This window comes from Alexandromys fortis, unplaced genomic scaffold (assembly GCF_014885135.2).
Source record: "Alexandromys fortis isolate MF-2015 unplaced genomic scaffold, M_Fortis_MF-2015_v1.1 scaffold_7, whole genome shotgun sequence".
NCBI lineage: Eukaryota > Metazoa > Chordata > Mammalia > Rodentia > Cricetidae > Alexandromys > Alexandromys fortis.
Window position 1 is genome coordinate 17,995,916 of NW_026067920.1, and position 21,892 is coordinate 18,017,807.

A 21,892-nucleotide genomic window follows, 5' to 3' on the forward strand; every position below is an offset into this window, starting at 1 on the left:
ATATACACATTTGGTTTGAGTCTGTATTTCTTCCTGTAGCCTAGGCTGACCTGCAGCTCATGGCTGGCCTGCTTCAGAATTCTTGTCTCTTGAGTTGTATACCATCAGCGTATGGCAGAGTAGCAGACCAGAAGGCCCAGTTGTTTCTCTTCCTTTCTGACGCCCATACTTCAAATGGATACCTTAAGGCGGTTGTGTGGTTTATACTTTGTAGCATCGATTAACCTGCCAGATTGGGGTATTTTATAGCAACAGAGTAACTGAAGCTAAGAAATACAACATGACTTGGGGGCCGGATAAAGGAGTGAACCCCCTCACCCTAGGACTTTGGGGGCTTAATAGAACTTTTGCAGATCATTGGGTGCTGCGGTGATTTTATTTAAAAAAATATTTTTAATTTTAACTGTGCAGATGTGGGAAGAAGGGTATGTGTGCAAGAGGACTGGTGTCATAGGAGGCAGAAGAGGCTGCCAGATCCACCCCCCCCTGGATTCTGAGATACACACAGTAGTGGTTTCCCACATGGTGCTGGGAACCAAACCCAGTTTCTCTGCAAGCACATGTGTCTTCAGCTCTTTCATTTTTTTTTTAATTTTTATTTTAACTTGTATTGCTGGTACTGCAGATTAAATTTAGGCCTCTGTGTGTTGCTTGTTCTTTACCCCAGCTGTCCCCTCAACCCGCTGACTCCTAAGTTCCTTATTTTCTTGTGCCTCTCTCTGTTTCCGAGTCGTTTGCATTATTTTCAGATGCGCTTTGTAATAGTTTCAGGTCATTATTTCCCTGGTCTTTTCAGCTCCCTTTGAAACTTTCCCGATTCCCATTTGCCTTGTTCTCCATCCGGTTCTGCCCTAACATAGGCCTGCCTTGCTGGGATCCTCATAGTATTGGTTTGGCAATAACAAGACCACGTAGGTAACTTGATTTGGCCATATGGAACACTGACTAACTGAAAATATGTTGGGCTTCGCAGTGATCTGCTAGTATCCCAGGTGGAGCCTCCTTCAGAAAATCTCTGTAAGTCTTAGTGGGTGTCATCGAATTGTTACGTATTCAGAATAGTTTTTATAGCTTTAATTTGTTATCACTGATCAAATTAGCAAGTCAAAGGTTTGAATTTCCTGTGGAATTTTGTGTGTGTGCTTGCTTGTGCACACGTGCCCATTCACATGGTTGTGGAGGCTAGAGGTGGATTTTGGGTGCCTTCCTCAGGTGCCCCTTATCCCCCCCCCCCCTCCAGACAGGCTCCCTCACTGAGCCTGGAGCTTCCTGATTGGTCTGTGTGGCCAGTGAGCTCCAGGGACTCCTCTCCCTGTGTCCCCAGCACCAGCATTAGAGGTGTGTTCTGTTACCACCTGGCTTTTTATATGAGTTCTAGGAGATCAGAACTCAGGCCCCAAGCTTGTGTGCCTACTGACTGTCCCCAGTCCTCTTAAGGCTCATTTCTGACAAGTGCTTTGTTTGCTGCTTTAAAAGCAGTCCAGTTCAGCCTGGCTTGCTGGCACACACCTTTTAGGCCAGCTCTTGGGAGCCAGAGTCAGGCTGATGTTAATTTGAGGTCAGACTGCTCTACCTAGCAAGTTGCAGGCAGTTGGGCTATAGCTAACCCCACATCCTCCACTAGTCAGTCTATCCCTGCCTTCATTCTATTTGAATGTAAAACTGTTAAGCATTGAGAACAATGTAGGTTAGATGTATTATAAGATCTGTGAGGACAGAGCCCCTCAGAAGTTTTGTTACATTCAGGTTGTTTGTATCTTTGGATTTGGATGTTATCTGCATCCCAGTGGGTACAGGTGCTGTCCTCCCAAGCTTAATGATGTGAGTTAGATCTCACACTGACATGGTGGGAGAGAACCGATACCTGAAATTTGTCTTTGGACCGGCAATGCAGCTCCCACCCCTCCATACACATAAACAAAATCAGTCCTGTGGATTTTGTTGTGGATATGCATATGAGCATTGTCATAAGTTTTAAGACAATTTTACATTTCAAAGAGATTTATTTCTCAGTCATTTATAGCTTTTTACTTAAAGTTTCCCTTTTCACAAACTGTGTATTTGTGAATTTGTTTTATTGTCAGTAGAGTTAAAATTGAGTCAAGTTTGGTGGAGACAGTGTCTCCTCTCAGTACGTCCCATCGTGGATGAGAAACTTAAAAAATGCATCAGGTGGGGGTTGGGGAGTTGGCTCAGAGGTCAAGAGCCCTGGCTGCCCTTCCAGAGGTCATGAGTTCAATTCCCATCAAGCACGTTGTGGCTCACGACCACCTGTAATGAGTGTAATGAGATCTAGTACCTTCTTCTGGTGCGCAAGCATACATGCAGGCAGAACATTGTATACATAATTAAAAAATGATCTTTAAAAATTGTGTCAGGCTGTGAGATAACGGAAGCCAGCTAAAAATCAGTCAGCAATGAGAGGGGTGAACAATATGGAAGAAGGAAGTACAGACAGGGAAGCAGGATGAGGTATATCAGGCTGGGCTAGGAGAAGTGAGGCTGCCTGGACACGAGTCTGGGTAAAAGAACAGGGATTCATTCCTACCAACGGATATTTGGAGGCGTGGTCTGTGGTCACTGCGTACTGTTGTCTGTGTTGTAGAAGGTGTTAATTAAACTTTCTTGCCTGTGTAAGTAGGAAACATAAGACATGTCAGTGGTTGTGAAATAACGTGTGATGTATTGCAAATCATATAAAAAACAAAGCCTGGCAGTAATTGAGCAAAGAACACAATGAGTTGGAAATTAGAGGAAGCTTTGTGATGTAGAGGATCGTGCTAGGTCTAAAGATGATTGGGCCTGCAGGAGGAGGATGAGAGGGCACCTAGGAGAAGGAGCTGTTTCATAGCCTGGAGGTGGGAAGAGAGGATCTATGTACAATAGGGATTCTCAACTGTGGTTCTGAGACCAGCAGGGCTGGTCATCGGGAAGCTTGGTGTGTACGACCCTGGAGAGGAGCCATGAACTTTAGTTATTATAGGTCTTCAGGTAATCGTGATGCTAACATTTGAGAGCCGCTGCTTAGAGACTGTTACTTATCTAAATTGTAGTTGGGTCTGATAATCTACTTAGCACTAACAACGTAAACGTTGAAGAAATGATTCTTATCTCTAAGCAGAGTCAAAGTGGGTAAACCCATGGTGGTTATGGAGTACGGTGTGTGCTTTCAGCAAACTTAGGGTGCTGTAAGAGTGATGGGGGGCAAGTAACTCAGATTAGAGCGGGAGTCATTAGCTTCTTGCAGAACTGTCTTAAAAGGACTAATGGTCCGTCGTGGGGAGGGGACACTCCATAAAAAGCCATGTTCACAGTTATGGAGACATGGAAAACCGAGACCGGTCAGATATAGGAAGTGCAGATAGACCCTAACATTGGTTTCTCTCAGGATTTTTTAATTTTATAGGAGCATGGCGTGTTCAGTAGATACCATACTTTTGTGAAGCATACATTAAACTGTAACAATTATTTGTTTCACTCCATAGATAATATTCGACAAATTACACTAGACATCCACTTTATTATATAATGGGCTTTGTGGTTTTGCTTGGCTGTAGGCAGGCTAGGTTGGGTCACAGTGTTCAATAGATTAGATTGTGGAATGTGTGTTAGAGATTTATGATACTTTCACTTTATGTACAGTAGGTTTATAAGTCAGTTAACTCCACGAAAGTGGAGAAACAGCTGTGTTGAGCATGGCTGTAGAGGAAGGAGGGGAGTGCTAGGAGAATAATTATACTAGATTTTAGAGGTCCGTCCTCTTAAATGCATTTTAAACCATTGCTTTTAAGAATGTAAGTTGTAACTCTTTAAATGCATTGCTAGTTTGCTTGCACTTAAGTCTGTTTGAGGGTGTCAGGTCCCCTGAAGCTGAAGTTGTGAGCTGCTATGTAGGTGCTGGGAATTGAACCCTGGGTCCTCTGGAAGAACAACTAGTGCTTTTAACCTCTGAACCATCTCTCCAGCCCCAGAATGGCATTTTTTTAAATTGATTTTATTGACTAGAATGACATTTTTAAAAGAGGGATTACTTCCTAGTTATTTGGTTATTTTAATAAGTTATTATAGGTTTGAGAATTAGGAAATACATAAAATACAGCCACAGTGGTGGTCAAAATGGAGGTTGTTGAGAGAAGCTCACAGTAGAAGCTGCTTTTCCCAGGTAAGAAATGCCCGGTGAGCAAAGGTGTGTGCTGCCTGAAAATGCAAGCCTGCCCTCGGAGTTCATCCTGGTGGAAGGAGCACCAACGCCGGAGCTGTTCTCTGGCTTCTCATATGCACGGTGGTGTGCACACACGTGCACACATGTGAATAAAAATAAACATTGAAAAGCTAGGACTACCAGGATTCAGCCACGCCGCTCTTGAGCGAGTACATGGCAGAATCTAAGGCAGCGTGTTAGAGATGCTTACGTATGTTTACTCAGCATTTTTCTCTGTAGTGAATATGCTGCCGGCTAGTGTGCTCACCAGCCGTGCAGTGAGCAACAGAAATGTGGCATGTACACACGGTGATGTTTCACTCGGCCATAAAGGAGAACAGAGACATGTTATTTGCAGGGATGTGTGGGTAGAATTGGAGCTTGTCATGTTAAGCTGACAGCTCGTTTTAGATAGGTACGTTTCATACATGGAATAAAGATGTCGATCAGTGACTCCCAGCCTTCCTGTTGCTGCAATCCTTTAACACGGTTCCTCATGTTGTGGTGACCCCCGACCATAAAATTGTTTCATTGCTAATTCATTACTGTAGTTTTGCTACTGATAGCAGTAGTAATGTTAATACCTGATGTGCGACCCCAATGAAAGGGTCATTTGACCTAAAAGGGATCATGACCCACAGGTTGAGATCCATTGGCTTACATGACTGTGCATACATATAGATGGCATGCGAGTTAGAAAGGAGGCAACTCAGGAGGAAGAGGATTGGGTAAGATAAATGAAATATGTGAGCAAGTATTGCGAAGATATTTCATGCAGCCTAAATAAATACCAAGTATAAAATGACATAAAAGTAACTGCAGTAATTTATTTGAGAAGTGTCTTGGGGTTATGACAGCTGTGACGAAACACCGTGACAAAAATCAGTTTGGGGGGACTTATACTTCCACACCACCATTCCATCAGAGAAGGAAGTCGGGGCAGGAACTCAAGCAGGGCAAAAGCGTGTGGGCAGGAGCTGGTGTAGGGCCATGGAGGAGGAGTGCCACTTACTGGCTTGCTCCTCGTGACTTGTCAGCCTGCTTTCATACAGCACCCAGGACCAGCCCAGGAGTGACAGTATCAGAACGGACTGGGCCCTCCCACATCTCCCAGTCATTGAGAAAATGTCTAGGCTTGCTGATAGAGCCCCATCTATGGAAGCATATTCTCAGTGGAGACTCCCTCCTCTCAGGTGACTCTAGCTTTAGCAGATTGACATAAAACAGCACAGGTAAGGACCTGAAAGAATGCAGTAATAGTGAGGCTGGAAAGGCAGGACTGGATGTATATGCATCTAGGCAGAAGACGGGCTGGGTACTAGAGAATCCTGCCTTTGTGACTGGGTAGGTGGAATGTCTCAAATTCAAGAACATGTTTGAGTACCTTTTAGGGTTTAGCTCTGTGCTTGGGTTTTTTTTATTTATTTATTTATTTATTTTTTGGATTTTCGAGACAGGGTTTCTCCGTAGCTTTTTTTTTGGTTCCTGTCCTGGAACTAGCTCTTGTAGACCAGGCTAGCCTCGAACTCACAGAGATCTGCCTGCCTCTGCCTCCCGAGTGCTGGGATTAAAGGTGTGCGCTACCACCGCCCGGCTGTGCTTGGGTTTTATGAGGGATGCTAGAAACTTGTGTTCTTGGAAACCTGCCCAGATACTTGTTTTACCTGTAGTGTTATCATTTGGTAATGTTTGTAATACTGTGTTGCAGAACTCTAAGTTCTGTAGGACAAAGTGTGAAATACTAAATGCCTGCTGCTTCTATTCTTTCAGTTTCACAATACATCATTTATACCTCTATTACCCTCCCTTATTCCCTTCTCCCTCCCACCAAGCCCCTCTTTATAACAAGCCTCCATCCCTCCCTCCTGCTCCCTTCTTGCCTTGCCTTCCAGTACATTTAATTAGGGTTGCCTGCATAAGCATATGGGGGATATTTACTTGAGCACAGCCACTTAGCAGTGGCTGCAGTACTCAGGAATACGTCTTCCTCTTGCCCGTCTACCCTGAACTGCTTATAACTGCTCGGGGAGGGCTAGGGCTTATATGTTTTTCTTTTGTTAGCACAATCACTAATAAAGATTAGAAGCAGGGCTTGGTGACACACCTTTAATCCCAGCCCTCAGAAGACAGAGGTAGACAGATCTCTGAGTTCAAGTTCTTTATATAGCAAGTTCAAGGCCACGGGATTATGTAGAGAGAGCTTGTCTCAAAAAGGGGAGAAGGTTTGATGAAAAATTACTTAAAGTGGGTGATGGGGATATGTAAATTTTATGTGTGGTTATAAATTTTTCTTCTCTGGTAACAGTAGAATTTCATCTCTCGGTCATGGCTGGTTATGTTAGCTGAGCCTCTGACTGGCTGCTGCTCTGCCTTTACCACTTTTCTGCTTCTTATTTCACATACCAAACTTTGTAAGGTTTCAGTACCCTGATTTCAGTTCCTGAGTTGCAACAGTGCTCAGTAGCCCAGGGTGGCTACTGTGTGTGTCTTCCTGAGGCTGAGTGACTTGTGAAGAAAAGCCTGCTACGGTTCCTGCTGTGTCCGTGTGGGGGACGGCATCCCAGGAGGGAGTGAGAGTGTGCAGGCTTGAACCCCTTCCTCCTATAAAGCCTCCAGTTCCGGCACAGGGATCCTGCGCTCATGCTTTCTCACAGACTGTACTTTGAAATGGTAACACACTGCTTTGATGGCTAAGTTTCAGCACAAGAGCCTTCTGAGGGGACATCTGTGCCCTGGCATTCTGCTCCCTTTCCCTTAGGCTCACCCTTCTCGTCCTAGAAGCCTTATCTGGTTAGCCTCCTGCAGAGGTCCAAATCTGGAGTCGTATTTGAATCTGGTGCAAATGAGCACATCAGTCATCCCCAAGCAAGTTAAATTCCTCTCTGAACTGTGAAATTGAGTCACACCCTTCTAGGCCCAGTGCTAGGTCCTACAGAATAGGCATGCCCATTCAAGCTTTGCGGCTTCGACATTTCTTCCAAATGGCCTAGTTTATTGCATCAGTTCTGTCCAAATTCCATGAAATCCTAGAACATTTATGTGTTCCTTGTAACAAAGGTGACTGCTGGCTCTGGTTTCGAGTACCTTTTCATTTGTACTTCAGACCTAACCAGGATGGCTTTACCTGGATGCATTTCCTTTTCTTAAGCCTTATTTTGGTTCATAAGGCCCTAAGAGGGCCTCAGTTCCCCTGGCACTGGGATGTGAGCCATCTGTTGTTGCTGGGAACTGAACTTGGCTCTGTCAGCATGCATGGTTGAGCCATCTCGCCAGCCTATCTTTGCATATTTCCACAGCATTGTAGTTAGGACCTCTTAATCACTGAGGAGTTCTGAGCTTTCCTCACAGTCCTCTCCTGAGCCGTCACCTACAGAAGTGAGGTTAATCCATTTATGAAGGCAGGATTCTCAGCTAATATCTCTTGAAAGTTCTTTATAATACAATGACAGTTTCAGCCAAAGTTTAGGAGGGATATTCAATTCATAGAATTGTGTTCTACATTGCAGAAGTGTTTCTTACGTAGTGCTGGTCTAGAATTGTTATGTGTCTCATTTGAATTCTGGCTCTGTTTTTTTCTTTCTTTCTCTCTCTCTTTCTTTCTTTCTTTCTTTCTTTCTTTCTTTCTCTTTCTTTCTTTTTTAGCATTGTGATCCTGAATAAATGTCATAAGCGCATAAGACTTCTACCTAAAATAGGAAAACAACGCTTCCAGTTGAGTCAGTCCACACTGTCTGGAAATCTAGTAGGGAGTCATTTGGTATATTTGGCTATCCGGTCCTCTGTATACTGTGCGCCTCTCTGGAAAGTTACGAGCTCTGTGTTCCTGTGGCTTCTGTGACTGGTTCTTCTACTTGTTGTCCGGCCACTCTGACCATAGTTAGGATTTGTTCTTAGCCTTTCCTCTGGGTTTAGTCCAAGACCCTTTTATAGCACGCTCCCATTTTAAAGTGTCATGCATTATAAAGAGAAAAACTTCAGTATAGCCCGAAGACTCCATAGCTCTTTGCTGTTTTTTTTTCTCTCATTAGAAAGGTTCACTCTTCAGTGGAAACGGTCTGGTCGTGCTTTTTTTCTCCGCTTCCCCACATTTTAAGCTATTAGGCAAATCACTCGTGTTCAGTTCACACAGTTCTTATTTCTAGAACACAGATTGGCTTAGTACTGTCTGTAGACAAGGAAGTGAGTGACAGTGTCAGTATAAAAATTAATCTTTTTATGGCTGGTTGGTGGTGGCGCACGCCTTTAATCCCAGCCCTCAGGAGGCCAAGGCAAGCAGATCTCTCTGTGAGTTCGAGGCCAGCCTGGTCTAGTAGAGCTAGTTCCAGGACAGGCACCAAAGCTGCAGAGAAACCTTGTCTCGAAACCCCCCCCCAATAAACAAACAAACAAACAAACAAATAAAATAATCTTTTTTTCCCACCAAGTAGTGGCAGCTGAATCGAGAGTATACTAATATGCATGAAAACAAACTGACAAAGAATGTGGCGCCATGTCTGGTGCAGAAAAGCACAGTATCCTCTTCACTTAGGCTCCGTTCTGTTGTGTCAGAAGAATTGACTGCACACTTCCATAGACGCTACAGAGCTATCCCGTGTTTCTGCACTTAACCTAGGTCATCCTCATGCCTCCAGTTGCTAATCTGTGCCTTTACAGATCTATTGGATTATTATCCACACAACGGTAACTGTGTTTAAGACTTTAGCTATAGAATTAAAGATTTTGAGTGTCTGCACCAAAGTCTACCTTCCTTAGGCCAAGTTTGCACCTTCTGGGACTAACCCAAGTAACTACACAAGCTAGGCAAGGACTATGACTGAGCTATATCTCCAGCTAGCCCATGTCTGTCTGTCCTTCGTCTCCTGCCCTGCCTCTCTCCCCTACTTCCTTGCATTCCGTTTTTTTGTGACAGGGTTTCCAGAGATCCACTTGCCTCTGCCTCCCATCTTATTTCCAATGTATGGTCTAATGAACATGAAGTAACACTTGGGAGGCAGAGGCAAGTGGATCTCTCTGAGTTCGAGGCCAGCCTGATCTACAAGAGCTAGTTTCAGGACAGGCTCCAAAGCTACAGTGAAACCAAAAAAAAAAAGAAGAAGAGGAAGAGGAGGAGGAGGAGGAGGAGGAAGAAGAGGAGGAGGAGGAGGAGCTTTCAGCGTTTGGGGGGAGTGGGGTGAAAGGTATTAATGTGTTATGATAACACATTAAATATCCTATAATTTAGATCTGTTAAATGCCTCTCAATTCTTTTATCACATCGTATGGTTAGTTTCCTCTTGTGTATTATTTCTGAAGTCAGTGTGTTAGTTTCTTCACTTACCATGTCTCCATTAGTTCTCTTTTGGAAAGAAAGTCTGATGTCTTTCTACCTTCAATTAAAAGTTACTGCCGCATCTCCTAGATCTAAACTTTAAACTCCTTTGCACAATATGTATGTCCTGACCCACAGTTTCTTCCTGTTCTGATTCTTTAACCCAGTCAGGCTGTTTCTGAACTGTCTCATCCATTTTCACTTTTTGGTGCTTTGTTTGTAATCTTTTTCCTGTCTGATTTGCCTTTCTCTTTGTTTGGTAAATTCTATGCCAGGGTCATTTTGTGAAAAACTACTCAATTCCCCCAGACAATTACATAGCCTTCAAGGTGTGTATTAGATACGCTGGGAAAGTGAGCCCTAGAGGAAGGTATTATTGATTCTGAAAGTTAGAGAAGTGTTCTGCTTAAAGATCATTACATATTTAAATAGGGAGTTATGTGTAAAATTGCTTTTATTTGTAAGTAGTAAATTTTTTCGGTTTTTAGGAAACTCAAAATATGAATAGTGATTGCTTTCCATTTAAACTAACTTTGCTTTTTCTGAGCAGTCTAGAAACAATGGTTGAACTGAGTATAATTCTAAATTTTTGATTTCATTGAGCAAACACTTAATATCCACTTACTACATACAGCAAGCATTGCCAGACACAAAGATGGAGTGTGGAGCGGCAGAGATGTTCGTAGCATAGAGGAGTCAGATGTCTAGAATGAAGAAGTATTAAGTATGTTATAACGAGTGCTGCAGTAGGGTCTGTCGGAAGGAGATGTTTCTGCTTGCCCAGTTTGAACTTTATTTTGTTACATTGATTCTAGTCACATTACCCATGGAGTGTAAGAGCTGAAAAAACACTTCATTCTGTTACATAGTTTCTCTGAGTTTCAGGTGATACTCTGTAACGTACCTGTGCTTTAGAGCACTGGCCTTGGGTTTTTTTTCACCCTCCTTTATAGCTGTAAAATGCTCACTTGATTTGCAGGTTTGTGTTCCTGTCTCTCTCTCTCTCTCTCTCTCTCTCTCTCTCTCTCTCTCTCTCTCTCTCTCTCTCTGTGTGTGTGTGTGTGTGTGAAGAGAGTGGTAAGTGTGCTCAGCTAGCTTCTTCCTTTATGTCACAAGCCTAGGAAACAGTGGCTATGTCACATACTTTGTGTGTGTGTGTGGGGGGGGTATTCCCAAATCATTTAATCTAATCAATGTAATTCTTCATAGGTGCTCACCAAAGGCTTGTCTTCTAGGCAGTTCAGGCCCTGTCAAATTAACAGTCAACACCAGCATTCAAAGTGTGTGTGTGTGTGTGTGTGTGTGTGTGTGTGTGTGTGTGTAGCAAAGTGTGGGTATATGTGCACATGTGCAGGCTGGAGGTTGACACTACATGCTTGTCTGGATTGTTCTCCGGATTAGCTATCCAGGCCTGGGGTCTCTCAGTAGAAGAGCATAGAGAGCTTCTCTATTGGTCTAGTCAAACTAGCCAGCTTGCTAGGGACACCCCTTTCTCCCCTCCCCCATCTCTGCCTTCCAGGCACTGGGATTAGAGACTGGTTGCTATGCCCACTAAATATGTGAATATTAGGAATCTGAACTCCAGTCCTCATACTGGGGCAGCAGAACTTTTTACTCCCTGAGGCATCTCTTCAGTCCATATAATCCATTTTATGTCTGCTCAGTACAGTGATTATTAAAGTAGAAAATGTATCCCTTGGGTATTTTTGTTTACAAGTATCAAGGTGGCTTCAACAATAAGGAATGTATTGTTTCACAGAATAAGAAACTCAAGAGCCAGAGAGTTATGGGGTGGTTTAACAGTTTGCCACTTTTGATTGCATAAACCGTGTTTCCTAAGCTCTGCCTGCCAGGAGAGGACCCCTCCTACCTCAGACACAAAAGTGTGAGGGAAATGGTTTCCTCCACTGTCTTTTGTGTTAGAGGGGTAAATCTTTGCTGCATGTCTCACAGTAGGCTTTTTCATTAGGTCTCTCTTTTCTCCCTCACTCTTCTACACAAGAAAAAGACCCAGTTCATTATTCTGAGGGTCCAGTTCTTGTAACATGGTCCTAGCTTGCTTTCTGCCACCAAAGGCTAGGCCTTGAAAGAACTAACAGCTGCCTCTTTAATACTAGATGTTCTGAACGAAGCTCACTGAATACTGGTGAACTAATAAGTAGTGAAAACTGTCTGGCTTTCAGTGTCTGTATTTCATCTCTCTCTGGCTTTTAGCTGTCTATTCCCATGTGGTCAGCCTCATCATTAAAATGCTAGAAACAAAAAGATCAGTGTTGTAGAATATTATTTTAAGGTGTGTTACTTTTGTTTATGCTTTGGAGCATTTGTTTAATGATGCAAAGATGTGTTTGAATGAATAAAACTCACTTGTGGTCAGGAGGCTGAGTCAGCAACTAGCTGAGTGGAAGTGGTAGGGAGGAGCCGGGTGGAGAAGGGTTTTTTAGGAGGGGCGAGGAGGCTGAGGTGGGCTTCTGGGAAAAGACGCAAGGAGAGGAGGTGAGCTACTTGCTATTCAGCCTCTCTGGGAAGCAGAATTCCACCTCAACTTTTGAATCTCTTTGAGTTCTTTAGAGGGACAGAGATTTAGTTAAGTTTCTTTGTAGTTGAAAGAATCAGTGCCTGAGGAACAGAATTCCCTGACCAGGGCTGAGGGAGTTGAAGCTGCAGATTTAGACAGCTGTGGATTAAAAGGCAGCAACAATTTAAAAAAGAAAACAGATCAGTATGGCAGGCACGTGAAAAGTATGGTGGTGGGAGTGTAAATGTTATAGTTGTTTGGGAAACAGTCCATCAGATGCTGAACACAGGATGACTACGTGATCTGCGAATCCCACTTTATGGATGTTATCCTTATGTTCCTTAGCAAAGTGTTCTTATGGTGAATCAGTGTTCCATGAATCAGTATGACAGCTGGGCATGGTGGTGCATGTGTGCAATCCAAGCGCTTAGGAGGCTGGGCAGCTTTGTGGATTTGTGCCTACTTGATCAAGACTATCTCAGAAAACAAACAAACAAAAAATCAGTATATTTCTTTTTATTGTTGATCAGTTTTGTTATATTGGGTAGGTCATTTTTTTTTTTTTTTTTATGTAATTGGTTGGGCCTTCGCTCCTTTTCCTCTCATTCATGTTGTATTGAATAAAAAGCTGCTGGTCGGCCTTATTTGGCATGGGCCATAGATTGTTGGCTAGTAGTTGGTTCTTCAGTCTCCTGCAAAGTGGTTTTCTGTTGGATTGCACTTCCCTTAATTTCTTCTAATGCATTTTACTATCTCCCTTCTGGATAGCTCAAGTTTCATTCAAAATGTGAGTGCCTACCTTACGGTGTCCTCCTAGCTTCAGCTGTCACTTGGTTGTAATAGCCACCTGAGCTATAGTGTACGTTGGCCACCCCGTCTGTGTTTCAGCTCTTGTGAAACAGCCAGCGCTGTTTCGCACCATCTAGCTTTCTACTGGGACTTCCTTATTTTTTTTCTGTTGAAATAGCTTCACGTTCCTCCTCTACAATGTATATAAACTTTGTTTTGTGATATATTGGCGCAAAGCTGAGATTTTTATTAAAGTTAGCACACAAAGTCTTAAATATTGTTATGGCACTTTCAAACTGTTTTAGTGATTTTTTTTCTTTCTCCTTCATCTTCCACTCTTCTGTTACCCCTTATCCCTATCGCCTGTGTCCTCCCCTCCCTGTCCTTTTTCCTCTTTTATATCACGTGTATCCTTTTACTCTCCTCTGCCCCCACCACCCAAGGCTTCCCCCTCACCTAATTTTACCCTCTCTCGGTCTTGTTTTTTAGACTTTACCCCCATATCCATGTATACTTTATAGACTAGGATCTTCGTGTAAGAGATAACATGCTATTTTTCATCCTAACTTAAATTGTCTTGGTTAGTATTAACTATACTGTTCTGATCCATCCATTTGCCTAAAAATACCATGATTTTATTTAAATACATTAGTTATGTAAATATAAATAAGTGTACAGATATGTAAAAAAATAAGTCCCATCTCACTGCCCATTCCTCTGAATGCGGAAGTGTCTCTGTGGTAGTGTAGGAATACCTTTGGGGATATGCCGAGGAATGGTTTTCTGGGTCATATGATAGTTCTGTTTTTAATTTTTTTTTTTTTTTTGAGATGCCGTCATACTGACCTCCTTAACATTGTACTGGTTTGCCCTCTCCCAGGAGTGAATAAGGGCTATTTCCTCACATCCTTGCCAACATTTGTTAGATTGCTCCATGCAAGCCGTTCTTAATGGGGTGAAGTGTTATTCTCAAAGTGATTTGAGTTTGCATTTCCCAGGTGAAGAAAGATGTTGGACAATTTAAAAAATATGTACCGGTCACTTGGGAAATTTTCTTTGTGGGTTTTTTTGGTGGAGGGTTATTCTTTTAATTAGTACATGGTTGATTTGGTGTTTAGTTTTTGTGGCCCTTTTAAAATTATGGATGTTATTTACACAATGGAGTACTACACAGCAGAAAAAAATAACGACATCTTGAATTTTGCAGGAAAATGGATGGACTTAGAACATGTTATTTTGAGTGAGGTAACCCAGACACAGACAGACAGTTATCACATGTACTCACTCATAGGTGGTTTTTTAAACATAAAGCAAAGAAAACCCACCTACAAATCACAGTCCCAGAGAATTTAGACAACAATGAGGACACTAAGAGAGACTCACATAGATCTAATCTACATGGGAGGTAGAAAAAGACAAGCTCTCCTGAGTAAATTGGGAGCGTGGAGACCTTGGGGGAGGGGAGCAGAGAAAAATGTAGAGCTCAATAAAAATCAATAAAAAAATAAAAAAGGAAAGAAAAAATTTTAAAACTGTTAAAAAAATTCTGGATGTTAGCTTAGCTGTCTGCCTGGAATGTGGTTACTGATGCTCTCCTGTCCTGTGGCCGTCTGTTCTGATGTTAATTTCCTTAGCTCTTAGAAACTTTACCTTCATGGAGTCCCTTCTGCTGATTCTCAGGGCAAGTTCCTATGCTGTTGGGGAATTCCTGCCTAAACCTGTATTTTGAAGGGCATTCTCCGCGTTATGCTAACCATGCTAGCATTTCAGGTACTAAGATAAGGCCTTTGATCCACGTAGCGGGTGAAAGCTCCTACCTATCTAACTTCATTCTTCCGTCTGGTTATTTGATTTCCAACACCATTAGTTCAGTAATATTTTTTCCACTGCCTGTTTTGGGTGCCTTTCTCAAAGGTTAGGTAGCCATAGCTTTGCTTCTCTTAGAGTCCCGTGTTCTGTTCCATCATCTGTTTTTATGCCAGTGTCAGGTGTCTTTGTTACTGTAACTCTTGGATGTATTATCACACCAGGTGCTATGAGACCTCCAGCCGTGCTGTTCCTCTCAGAGTCGTGGCTGTTCATGGTCCTCTCTTGCTGTTCCTCTCAGAGTCGTGGCTGTTCATGGTCCTCTCTGGCTCCCGACCAGACCAGTTCTTGGATTGTTTCTTTCTAGTTCTCTGAAGAATAACGTTGGCATTTTGATGGGCATTGCATTGTGACGGGATTACTTTTGGCCACATGGCCATTTCACAATATTGATCCTGTCAGTCAAGGAGCAAGGAAGTTCTTCCTGTTGTCTGGAGTGTTGTCTTGGTTTTCTGGCAATGTATTGAATGTCAAGTCTCTTAGCAAGGATCCAGCAACAGAAATATCAATTCATTTTTTTTTCATTTAGTGAATGTTAGAGTGCCCCTTTCCATCCACACTTATGTTCAGTTAACTTCTAGAGTCTTTCTTTGCTCTATTAGCAGATTATTCTGCTTTTAAAATGTCTTCATTTAGTTCTGATTTAAAGGTAATTAAGTTTTCAATGAATACATTTGAGGCATCCGAAGGGTTTTAGGACTTTAAGATGTCCTTTGAAGAGCGGTTCTATTGTTAGGACATACCTATCACAGAGAGCAGCAGATTGCATCTGTGAACTCGGAAGGCTTTCTTTTATACAAGTTTTTACTGCAGCCAACAATATTCGATGTGTGGAAGGCTTTCTTTTATACAAGCTTTCGCTGCATCCAACAATTCTCGATGTGAAGCGTATACATTTGGATTATATTCTTGAAGCGTATACATTTGGATTATATTCTTAAATCCAGACACTGAAGTCTTGTGCGGTGATACCTGCAGTATACTGGTTGCTTGCTAAAGCACCATTTTGGATATAGTGCCACCACCCCACCCCCTTTTTGAGTTTAATGTCGCGGACAAATGTTCCTGGACAAATGAGTGGTTGACGTGGAGAGGAAAGATGGTTGGAAGTTCATACATAGTGGCTTGGTAGTCAGCATTTTGACTTCATATTTCTGAAAGCATGTTTTAGGACTAGAATATGTAGGAATGCGCTGTATCCTGCAGTAAAGATCTTAGTGAACAAAGCAGGCATTTGCTTCTGAGGAGCTGAAGAGGAAGACTTAGAGTAGTGTCGTCTATGGCTAGTAAATGAGAAAGTGTGTGAGGGCGGCAGAGGCTCAGTGGTTAGGGCTCTGACTGCCTCTCCAGAGGGCTACAATTTGATTCCTGACACCCACATGACTGTTAGCAACCATCTGTGACTCCAGACCCTGGGGAACCTATGTCCTCTCTTGGCCTCCAAGAGTACAAGACTTGCAAACGAACACAGGCATACTTGCAGGTAAAACACCCGTACTCACTTTTACAAAGGTAAATGTTTTGATTATGTTAGACTACATCAGCAAGTCATTTTGAAAATTTCATCTCCTAAGATCACTTTAAAGACACTTGGCAGGGAGGAGGGGAATGGATAATGTGGATCATTTCTTGTTGTTTAGCAACCAGCATAGCTTACAGTTACTGATCGTATTCAGTTTGTGCTGTTCTAATACTATGATTCATAGAAGAGCTACAGTGAAGAGGAACTTGGGAGTTATTGTCGCTGTTGTTACTCTTAACCTCTTCCTGATTAAAGTTTTTCCTCTGTTTATATGCATCCTACATCATCATCAATTATATATTAATAGACTACATAAACACATATATTCTAAGAATATAGAAAAAAGAAGATTATGGTAGAGCCATGATAGACTGTAGAGCTATGTTCACTGGATTAGGTTTTTTGTTGTTTTGAGATAGTCTGATTAGGTGAGGCTGGCTTTGCTGCTGGCCTTTTGGTTCCCATCTGGTTGCTGCTAGGGTTATAAACATGAGCACAACTCCTACCTCTATTTCTTCTCTATTTCTTTTTTTTAAAGACTTATTTATTATGTATACAACATTCTGCCTCCAAGTATGCCCGCATGCCAGAAGAGGGCACTAGATCTCATTACAGATGTTTGTGAGCCACCATGTGGTTGCTGGGAATTGAACTCAGGATCTCTGGAAGAACAGCCAGTGCTCTTAACCACTGAGCCATCTCTCCAGCCCTCTTCTCTATTTCTTATTTGCTCATTTTGCAGTTAACAAATTTCTCCTTCAAATTCCTTAAATTTTGGTTGCTTTTTTTGTGTGTGATGTTTTAGTTTTAACTTTATTGTTACTGTTTTGAGACAAGGTCTCACTGGGTAGCCCTGGTTGTTCTGAAACTTGATATGTAGACCAGGCTGGTCTCAGACTCACAAAAATTCACCTGCTGCCTCTGTTTCTTGATTGCTGGCATTAAAGGTGTGTGCTACTGTGCCTACCTATATCCCCCTTTTTATTATTTATTTATTTATTTATTTATTTATTTATTTATTTATTTATTTATTATACAATATTCTGTCTGTGTATATGTCTGCAGGCCAGAAGAGGGCACCAGACCTCATTACAGATGGTTGTGAGCCACCATGTGGTTGCCGGGAATTGAACTCAGGACCTTTGGAAGAGCAGGCAATGCTCTTAACCACTGAGCCATCTCTCCAGCCCCCTCCCCCTTTTTAAGTTTTGAAAAACTATCTCAGCTGTGTTTTGTAGGCCAGCTTAAATAGTGGGCCCAAGTGATCCTCTTGCCTCAGCTTCCTGAGTACTGGAACTACAGGCAAATTTCCTGCGCACTGAGCTAGGATTCATGTTATATGGGGTTTTATAATCTGTCCTTTGGGTGAGGTAATTTTACCATGTATATGTTGAGAATTTTGATTTCCAAACTGTAAAGTTTTGTCTTTAGTGACACTTTCCTCTGAGCCTAATTTCTTGACAGAGAGACAAACACACAGGCAGGCAGGAGTGCATGTGTGCAAACGCGTGCGCACACACACGCGGATATTCATAAACTGATTAGATTATACTTTCAAAGTTATATGTTGGAGGAATAGTATTGAGAACACCAGTTTAAACTTTTATCATGCAGGCCATATTGCATTATATGTGTGCAGTTTTCCTTACAAGTAGTTCTGTTAAAGAGGATTAATAATATACTCTTGTCTTTACATACAGGAAAATATTTAGATTATTAGTACATCAGTTTAATCAGATGTAAATTTCCATAGCAAAAGTTACACCCAGATAATACCATGAAAGAAGAATCAGTATGCTAGGGATTAGTAGTAGTATAAAAACATAAAGTATGAATAAATCAGATTAAAATTCAGGACTTAAAGTGCGTCTCTTTCCAAAAGGAGGCCAGTTTCTTGGAGAAATTCCTGGCCCTAGCACGGAAAGTATAAAGTGTGCAGAAGGATGTGCATGTATCTGAAGGACACAGGAACCAACTCACTGAGTAGGAACCGTCACTGGCGATAGTGATTTAAGCATTAGATTAGATAATATTGATAAATTATTATAGCTCAATGTCACAAAAATCCACAAGTTCATGCCAAGCATGGTTTTGAACGCCTTTAATCCCAGCATTCGGCAGCAGAGGCAGGTCGATCTCTGAGTTCCAGACTTAACCTGGGTTGCATAGTGAGTTCCAGAGCAGCTAGGACTACGTACACAGTGAGACCCTGTCTCGAGAGACTGAAAGGAAAACTTCACAGAAAACAAGACGTGTCGGAAGGATGATAAAATTAGAACATTGCCCTGTGACAGTCCTGTCAGTTGCCATTATTCAAAAGCGTCAGTGGCTTAAAATGCCACACAGTTATAATTTCAGTGTTTACTGTGCTAGCTTGCTTTATTGTCTCAAAAAGTTGGACTCGGGGTGACTGGGGCACAGAGTCTCAAGTGAAGGTTTGGTTGAGAGAAAGATTCTTAGCTATGTTAATCAGCTGTGGGCAGTTGGTTCCTTGGCTGACTGAAGGCCCCTTCAGTTTCTTCTTGCCACATGACCAAGTATGCCAGCTGAAAAATGCAAGACTATCAGCACAATAGATTCTGCAGTAATTTATAACCTAATTACAGAATTAATTATAATCATCTTAGTGTTTTACATCAAATTTTTTTTAAAGCAGATTACACAAGCACAGGATAATATACAATTTTGTGACCATCTTAGAGTCTGCTACCATGGTAATGAACACAATACAGTTGACTCTGATACTGTCTCTAGTTGTTAAAGCTACTGGGTGAAGTTTAAGTGTAGTTTAGGTATTTACCTAGTCTGGAAATAACTTCCCCCAAGGTTTACTTACTAAATACCCAGAAGGAGAGACACTGTGCTCCTGGTGCGAGAACTGAAGGGTTTTATTTATTTTTTTTTATTTCATGTATTTCATGCTAGCTGTGAGTTCCTGATCTCCCTTCCCTACATCCCAAGTGGTAGATCTCAGGCCTTTGCCACCAAGCTTGCCTCTGAGAGGACATATCTTAAGTGATTAAAATTAAGATTACCAATATTAGAAATGAATGAACACGTCCACCTCCCAGCTAGCCCCTCCCCACTGTGTGCGATGCTGAGGGTCAGACCCCTCCATCATCTTTGCCCCTAGTCACTGGAAAACTGTGAAGAAATCAATCACCACCTTCAGAGTTGGCGTCAGGCAAGCATGTTGAGGGTAAAAAGTCTGAAGTCTAAAACATAAAGCAGACTGAAGGGCACAGCACAGGACAATCCCCAGCCTGTATTCCAGGTGTGATTCCCCTCTGTATGCTGTGGGTATGTTTTTTTTTTTTTTTTTTTTTTTTTTTTTTTGCCGTTGGTGAATAAAGAAGCTGCTTTCGGCCAATGACTTAACAGACTATAGCCAGCCTGGAAAGGATATATAGAGGAGGCGGAGTCAGTGAGACACCATGTAGCCTCTGCCGGAAGGAAACAGACGCTGGGGAATTTTACCAGTAAACTACGAGCCTCGTGGTAAAATTATAAAATAATGGAAATGGGTTAATTTAAGATATAAGAGCTAGCTAGCAATACGCTTAAGCTATTGGCTAAGCAGTATTTTAATTAGTACAGTTTTGTGTAATTATTTTGGGTCTGAGCAGCATGGAACGCACCAAGTAGCCTCCGACTACAGAGTGTTTTATTGTTTGTTGTTTTGTGTTAAAAAGTACTGTTTTAGGGTCTCTGTCACTGTGATGAGCACCACGACCAAAAGCAACTTGTAGAGGAAAGGGCCCATTTGCTTACACTTCCACGTGAGTCCATTGTTGAAGGGAGAGCCTGGAAACAGGTCCTAAAGCGGAGGACATGGAGCAGTGTCCTCTGGACTATTCCTTACTGCTCAGTTAAGGAACTGCTGAGTGGCTTCTCTTCGGGGCTTACTCATCTGCTTTCTTACTCATCTAGGACCCACGCAGGGCTGGCTCTGTCCCCACTAGGCTAGATGCTCTCACATTAATCATTCATCAAGAAAACGCCCAGCCGACCTGCCTAAAAGCAATCTGATGGAGGAGGCATTTTCTCAGTTGAGGTTCCTTTCCCAGATGACCCTAGGTTTGTGTCAAGTTGACAAAAGGTGGGGGGAGGACAAATACTGAGACAACCACCAGCCCACAAAAAAGGACAGTGTCATGCAATCCAAGCTAGTCCTGAACTCACTGCTGACTGCCGGATCACAGATGTGCACCACTGTGCATAATCTGTCTTTATTGAGGGTCCTTATGATGCGTCTTTTCGGAGAACAGAGACTGTTGTATAGATTTCATTACCTTGTGGTATTTTTTACAGATTAGCTGATAGGCTATAATCATGGTCTTTCTGCGTGGCTTTTTAAGGAACACGTTTTACCCACGCTGTGACATGGTAAGAAAGGTATTTCTTCATTGTCAGATGTGGACGTGTGTGCTGTTTTCTGGATGCTGTTTTGTTCCTGTAGCTTCTTCCGTCCTACTCAAGTCACGTGGAATTAACTTACTGATTTCGGCTTGATTTTAACAATCTTTTTCTGGAGTAAGCCCAGAACAGCCTTTTAATTCATGGTTAATGCAGACCTTCTGAGGACCGTACCTCGGCGCCCTGGGTGTTGAGATCCACCCATCCCTCTTGAAGTCTTGGCACACTCTCAGTTCTGTGAGCACCAGAGATTGTCAGCTGCTGATAGTTCTTTCTTAGCTTTGGGGCGGAGTGGGGGAATGTCCTAATGCAGCTGAAGACGGGGAGCCCTCTACAGACCCCAGGTTGCTAGAGCTTCCCCCTCTAAGGGGCTTTTGCTCACAAATACATCCTCCTGTGACTTCTCGGTTCTCCAGGGCAGGACCCGCCCCTTTCTCTACCCCTGACTGCTGATCATTTCTGAAGTACAGCTTCATGCAGTTTCCTGATGTACTGTTTTATGCTACTTACACACTTGGTGTGGCGTTGCTCCTTGGAGGCAGAGAGTATTGATTTTCTTGGGTTTATTTGGTTTTTGATCATTGTGATGATAGTTCTTATACTGGGTGTAGTGACTCACACCTTTAATTCCTGTATATGTTAGGCAGAAGCAGAAAGTGTTGCATAGTAAGACTTTGTCCAAAAAAAAAAAAAAAAGCCCAATATATAGTTTATCTTATACTCCAAACAAAGAGATTTATTTAAGGACTTGATCATCAAGTGACCTTGTGAACAACTTGGTCATTTGTAAAATGCTTGAATTCTGCAGGCTTTCTTACTTTGTAAATTTAAGACATATTAACTTTAGAAAACCTAGGCCTGTGTTTCTTCTGCAGCACCCTTTCCCTCTAATCTGGGGGGAGGGGTACATAAATTAGGGGACAGGATGACTCCTTACATAAAGAAATACTTGGAAGTAGTTTTAAGTGGCTGGCTGGTTTATATGGGGCTTCATGGCCCTGTTAGCATCTCCCTAATATTTTAGGTTGTACAGGATTTGGAAAATTCTTTTACTGAATGTATATAATTGATAACAAGGTTTTTCTCCTCCTCTTCCCCCTACCCCCTTCTTCTTCTTCTTCTTCTTCTTCTTCTTCTTCTTCTTCTTCTTCTTCTTCTTCTTCTTCTTCTTCTTCTTCTTCTTCTTCTTCTTCTTCTTCTTCCTTCTTCTTCTTTCTTCTTCTTCTTTCTTCTTCTTTCTTCTTCCTTCTTCTTCTTCCTTCTTCTTTCTTC

The 21,892-nt window shown here is 42.2% G+C and overlaps 1 protein-coding gene across 1 annotated transcript in view; it reads left to right on the forward strand.

Moving 5' to 3' along the window:
* Ppp3r1 (protein phosphatase 3 regulatory subunit B, alpha) overlaps positions 1-21,892 on the forward strand; it is a 47,415-nt gene that overhangs the window by 2,052 nt on the left and 23,471 nt on the right. The gene's annotated exons all lie outside the window — the stretch shown is intronic.